Genomic DNA, 7,155 nt, shown 5'->3' on the forward strand with positions numbered 1-7,155 from the left:
GGCAAAGGAGATAATGCCGCGGAAAGGAGAGCAGAGGAAAGAAAAACATTAAGAAAAAGGGGAGAGAATGTTGATTGTTTCATCGCTCGCCTCAACTCCGAGAAGGCGGGAAAGAATGCTCACAGACACAGTGAACCCGTTAGAAGTTGACATTTACTTAAAAGCAGTAGCCTGACATAACTTGCTCTGAATAACACGTTTAACTGTGACTTCAGGGATTTTGTGTGCCTGTATGTCCTTAGGCTTTAAATGTGTATGTAAAAGAGAACGACAAAAACAAGGGAGAAGGCAGGGGTATAAAGAGTGAACAATGGGGCTGTATTGGGGAACACTAAACATTTGATGAGGCAGTAGCCTTTGTTACATGCCAGTTTTAAATTCTCTTAAACTTTCAACATTTAGCAAATATTGATAGAGCACCTTCTATGTACCACTCACTGTTTTGGAAGCTTGGATTACGTTAGTGCACAGAACAAAGATAACCGCCCTCATTAACCCTTACAGAAGAAGCCAGGGAACACCTTATGGATTAATAACTGGGGTTGATGCTTTCTCTGTTGTTATAGTCCAGTAACTATTTTTACCTCATGTCTTTTCCTAACCTCTGCTATACAGTTATTTTCTTTGACAATCCACTCTTCCTTCGGTTGTTTAAAAGCCAATGCACGATTTGTTTTTACAAAAGACACAGAAGTGTTCTCTTTGTTCTTTGTTTATAAGTTAGATCAGTTTAGATTTGCATTGAGAGAGGAGTGTTTGGACTCTTAATTAGCAGTAGCCAGATTTGTGTCAGAGAAGAATCTCTGCCAGGCTTCCAGGAACCAATCAGACAAGTAAGGGAGGGAAGAAACTGGAGGGCAGTCAAAGGACTGGAAAAGCACAGACAGGAGGTGTGGGGAGGTGAAAGGGTATGTTGCCAGGATGGATGACAGGCTTTGGCTGAGGATGAATTAAAAGGATTCTGGCAGAGAACTAGTGGTTAAAAAAAAAGAAAAAGAAAGAAAGAAAAGAAAAAAAAAAACTAAGTAAAGCGTTAGTCATTTAATTCAAACCTAGATTTTTGGCACATCAAAGTTTAAAGCTTTCTTGTAGAGGCTTAGAATGGATGTAGTGAGCCTAAGCTGAATATATTAGCACCAATGGAAAAGGTGAACCTAAGATAGTTTTCAAATTAAAAAACATTCATATCAGAAAAATTACTCATCTACTTCCATAGGTTCTGTGGAAGAAGTATCACTGTTAAGTGTCTGCTAAAGGCCTGTAATATATCCCAAGGATAAGAAGTCCAGGTGCCAAGAGTGTATTTTTTCCAACAGCCTATGGAACTTGCATAACCTAATGGGTACCTGGTCATTTCAGTCTCATTAGAGGTAGAGCAGAACCACTACCAACTTACTTAGTTACATCCCACATCTAAAGGTTTTTCTTTGTATTTCCTGGGGTCATCGGCCCCTACATCTACTAAAAGTTGTACATTTAGATGATGTTAGGGGATAAGACAGTGATGATGTATAATTTTGTTGACTGTTGTAAATCGAGCCTAGAAATACTCTATCAGAACATGACTTCGTGATTATGGGCCAGAAGTTTAATGTTCTTATGTAGAGGTTTCACCCCGTATTTCACAGTAATTCTTTTCAAGTTCATTATTGTCCAAGACATGGGAGTCTTTCTGGGTCATAGGTTTAAGCAATTAAGCAATTTCCCAAAGAAAAACTCAGGATAAAAAGGAAATGTATCAACAGTGAAATGAAGTATTAGAAAAACTCAATAAGAAAATCATTGTCGTGGACTGAATCAGCTTGGGAGCAGGTACAGAATCGCTTGTCTCAGTCTAAACAGAGCAAAACAACTTCTGATTTCTAAAACATGGACAACTGACTCTTTATTGCGCTAAACTTTCTCATTTTCATTTAATGATTCCACTGGAATTAGCCTTTCTTTGTCAAACCAAATAGTTCTTGTGAGTGGAGGCTAAATAATTTCTTTACTCTGCATAACACTGAAAGTCATTAGCCTAAATAGGTGAAAAGGAAATGCATTCTATCTGGTGAGTGGAAATCGACCCCTCCCCCTGCAAACTTATCTGAAAAAGGGAAGATCAGGATTTGGAAGGAAATGAATTGTTTGGAAGCATCTAAAGCAAATAGAAGAGAAAGTAAGTGCATGTAATTTTGTACATCAACTGAGCATTGAATGAGCATCGTTCAAGTTTCTCTTCTAAGCCCAGCATTATACAGTGAATTGTGAAGGAAGAGGTGCTCTGCAACCCTGTATGTGATAGTATCATGGGAATGTGTCTGTTTACAAGTAACTAGGTAAGTAAGCATGTGTGATCACATTTTTATGCAAATGTGGGTTGGATGAAGTAGGGGAGAAAAAAGAAAATCCTTTATTCTAACCACCACCAATTTTGAGTGTGAACCACCATACACATTCCACCCCCACCCCACCACAATTTTGTATGCCACTTTAAGGTCTAGTTGGGAGAAAATGAAATGAAGATAAAGGGGATTTATAGACTCTTAGGCATTTAAAACAAAAAACTTTAAAATTATCCAATCCCCTCAGTTTTGAATGGAGACAATTGAAGACTAAAAGATGAATGTAGAAGAGGGACATTTTATAATCCTTGGCAAATAGATGTCAAAAAAAAATACTTTTTAATTAAATTCATTTCCTAGATGCTTGCCCTCCTCTCAACTAAAAATAAAAAAGGAATTAAAACATATAAAAATACCTCTCATCCCTCACCACAAATACCCATGATGGAATTCAGGACGCACCCCAAATGTAGCACCTCTGCGTATTAATTATCTTAAACTGAAGAAGTTTGAGAAAAGGGCAGAAACAGGAAAGTCACTCTGACTTCTTCCTTCCCTCTTTCTTCTTTCCTAAAACAGGTCAAAAAACCCTCTAAGGGAAAGGAGGACCCTTATCCCCGAAGACAAAGGAACACCAAGAAGAATCCTAACACGCCTTGCTAACTTCTCTGCAGTTAACTGCACTTACCCATACTCCTTAACCTATGCTATTCCTCCGCGACTATCCACTCATCATCAAACCCAGCATAAAGATACACCAGTCTAACTTTATTTGACTCTTCATTTCCTTATGAAGGCTCTCGTGTCACATCCAACTTAAATAAATGTGGCTGAAATAAATTTGTTGGCCCAGGATGGAGCCACTCCTGCCTAGGATTCCCCCTCAGCAACTGAAACACAGCTCATTTTCATGTTTCTGTAAATGCTCTACTTGACCAGAAACACAGTATATCCAGTCAGCCAATCCCCAAACACCAGACCGGCTCCGGGCTGTTTATGTCCTTCCTTGTTCGTTATTCTCTATCCTGTAGAGCTTCCTGCCTCGCACCTGATTTTGCAGTCCTCCGAATGGAGACTGTCCGCTTCATGAAGTGTTCAATGAAGTTTGTGTGTATCACCTACATTGTCTTCTTTAGTCATTTTTTAAAGAATTTGAATGCTTTTCTCCTGTAAATCTGTCTTTGTCAGTTTAATTTTCAGACTCAGCCAGGGAACCTAAGAGGGTTGAGGAAAGCTTTCTCCAACCCTCCATCCATCCTATGCCCTTTCTTTGGAACAGAAGTTTAAAATTACTATGTTGATTGATCAGCTCGATATTCCATGCATCACTCCCTCCAGAAGAAACATAAACTCCCACATCCTTGAGGAGCATAAGGTTGACAATAACAAAGGCATCACCAATTTAAGCAGTTACCATCGCCTAAGGGCAAATCACGCACCCCTCAACTTTGGTTTTCTTTCGGTAAAATGGGAATAACACCTAGTATTTGTTGAAAATAAATGAAATGTTTATACAGTATTTCATACAGTATCTGACGCACAGTTCAACCTATTATTAGTTTCCTTTATTAACTCAGTATATTTTCCTCGTCACCAAATGTATCTAAACCACTTTTTAGTTTTTATTCAGCCTATATCGTAACTTTTTTAACTCACAATTTAGTTAATATGTTTGTGAGTTAATGAATTTACTGTAGAGGATGAAAAACTTCTATTCTCTTAGAGTCAATAAATGGGAGCCCATTAATTAAGCTAACAAAAGCCAAACAGGAGAAAAGGCACACAATTTTTGTTAATATTTATTATATGGGAGTTCACAGAAAAGAGATAAACTCAAGAGAAGATTCTATAACCTTCTTAGCAAATGGCAAAGGTTGGAGGCTCTCAGGGACATAAATTGCTAAACTGTGGGGAGAGTGCTCTCTTCTCTCCCCTAGTGGGGGTTGGGGAGGGGAGCTGGAGGGGACCTTCCACAAAGAGAAATTTATTAGGCAGAGAACTCTTTCTACATCTGTTAACTCTCAGTCTCCTTTAGTTCAAAATAATACTTATGCCAAAGTGGTGTATTTGGTGGCAACATATTCTGGTGCCCTTATTTCTGTCATTTTATGTGAAAAAAGTATTTCATTTCCTGTGTATAAATTTTACCTCTGTGGGACTTCAAGTGGGTCTTCTTTTTTTTTTTGGTCTATTTTTCCAGGATTTGGATACAAATCCATATTGAGGCAAAGCACTAGTTTTATATTCTCTGGGGTTATGTGTCCTAGGCTAAGAGAGCTAAACCCATAAGAAGTCTAAAGGAAAAAAATATGAAAAATATACTTAGAGCCCCTTTCTGTTCGTTTCACAGACATTATTACATTCAACCTTCTCAATAACCTTTCCTGCTAGCTAGTAGTAATCTCCAATTTATAGATGAGGAAATCAAAGCTCAGAAAGATTAGGTAAAATGTTCCAAGTTCAGGGGAGTAGTAAGCAATAGAGTCAGAATTTAAGTTCATATCTGTCTGACCCCAAAGTTTGTAACTACATCACATCTTTCACAGTATGAAAGTAGAGTAGTGTAGATCTATTTTAAATGCTTTGCACACACATAAATGTTTGCACAAATATGGTTAACATTTGCCATTGTAAATACATGCAATGGAAGGCCCACTCTGCCTTTGTTAACAGGGGAAATAGTTCTGATTATCAGTCCACAAAGTCACTGGGGAGATGTCTCAGCAAAAAATTGTGTGTGTGTGTGTGTGTATGTATATGTATATATATGTGTGTATGTATATATATGTATATATATGTGTGTATATATATATATGAAATTTTCCTAAATTCTGTTTTCTCCCTTGTCTCTTTATAAACTATGGTAAGCAAATAATGGCCTCAAAGATGCCATCATCCATGAAACCTGTGAATGTGTTATGCTAAGGCAAAGGGGAATTAAAGTTACAGATGGAATAAGGTTTCAAACAGCTGACCTGAATATGGGGAGATTATCCTAGATTATCTAGCTGAATCCAATGTAATCACAAGAGTTGGTAAAAGTGCAGGTGAGGGAGCAGACACAGGTTGAGTAATGTGATGTGAGAGGGATTCACGCTTCCATTGCTGGCTTTGAAGATGAAAGGGGCCAGGCCGTGAGTTCAGCAATGTAGGAAGCAGGTAGAAGCTGAGGTGCATGATTTGCCCTTCATCTCCCCTAGTGCCTCCAAAAAGACACCACAGCCCTAATGACACCTTGACTTTCACCCAGTGAGATACGTGTCAGACTTTTGATCTACAGAAAAGAAAGAATAAAATTGTGTTGTTTTATACTAAATTGTTACAGCAGCGATAGAAAACTAACACATAACCTAATCGATATGTCAAAAAGCAGCAGCTAATCTTAGACCGTTTGTGCTGCCTGACGTCTAGCCAATTGCCTGCTCCCTTACTCCTTTGTTTGTTAACAGCAGGAGAATTTACTGTATCACTGGCTCAGACTAATCAATGAGTAGGTGCTCTGGATCATGGATCATTTTGAGTGACAGCTTTTCAGTTCTGTGGAAAACAATATTAAAGCATAATTTTCAAAAAGGTAGAATGATAACCCTCATGCAAATATAAAATAAACATGTGTCAAAGGTTTTATATATAACTCATTGATTCATAAAAGAACCAGTGAGATACTAAATCAGTTCAAAGTGCATTTGAGAAACTGGGTGTTTACAGGCAATTTAATAAAGGAATGGTAGAGAAGATTGCTGGTTTAGATCCAAAATTGGTTCATGGACCATACCCTTAAGAATTATCTTTTCGGGGTGGGGTGGAGGGATGGGGAGAAAAGGCATACAACTGTAATTGAATAACAATAAAAATTTTTTAAAAAACTAAGCAAACAAACAAAAAAAAGAATTCTCTTTTCCTCCACTGGACAGAAACTATTTGCATTTATGAATTAATCTCTGCTTCTTCAGAGCTGCTAAGTAATCCAGTCATTAGGAAGTCCGTAAAAGGCTCAAGCCCAATTCTAAACTGAAAGAACACTTTGTAACCTCTAAATTACACTTCTAACTTTTAGATAGGTTTTTTTTTTTTAATTTGACAACTATGAATCTGAGTAAACAAACTGTTAATAGTCGCCAGAGTCAGGGAGAATAAACCTCCCCTCAGAGCACTCTGAGCTCTCCTTCCTGTGTTCTAGCCATGTGGATGGCAAGCCTGCTCTCTAGGCAAAACAAACAAACCAAAAAAAAAAAAAAAAAGGAAAAATTCTTGACTCTTCTCTTTAGCTCATACCCTACATTTAATTTAGCCATTATTCGGATGGTTTTGTTTGTAGTGATAAATTTATGCTGAGCTTTTTGTTTTTCTTGGACCTACATGATATGTTGACAAGATGCTGGTTAGGATGAGAAGAATAGTATTTGACCATGAATGAGTTTTCCGCACATAAACCCACACATAAACCAAAATCACTAAATCAAAAAGTAAGCCCCCATGGATTCTGGCACCAGGAGAATTAGTGGAAAGTCTGGGAGTATTGCCCCAGGATCTACCTGGGTGTGCTCAGCTTGATTCTACTTTATAATTCAACCATTTTCCCAATACACTTAAATCTGACACATAGACGAAGACAAGTTCAGATTTTTGAAGCCAGGAACTGTAATATCATAGGAATGGTCAGTGTGTCTCTCGTTTTTGTCTTCGGAACACGTTCCGAGGGTGACTGAAGTGGAGAAGGAAACGCACTGATTCTAGGCAGGGAATGGCTTCTGGGCCTAAGGGCTCGGAGGTCCTGCTGAAGGTGATTATTTTACTGTTGAGTGCCACCAAGGTTGTCTGATTTCTTAAC

Source organism: Desmodus rotundus, chromosome 3 (genome assembly GCF_022682495.2).
Source record: "Desmodus rotundus isolate HL8 chromosome 3, HLdesRot8A.1, whole genome shotgun sequence".
Classification (NCBI taxonomy): domain Eukaryota; kingdom Metazoa; phylum Chordata; class Mammalia; order Chiroptera; family Phyllostomidae; genus Desmodus; species Desmodus rotundus.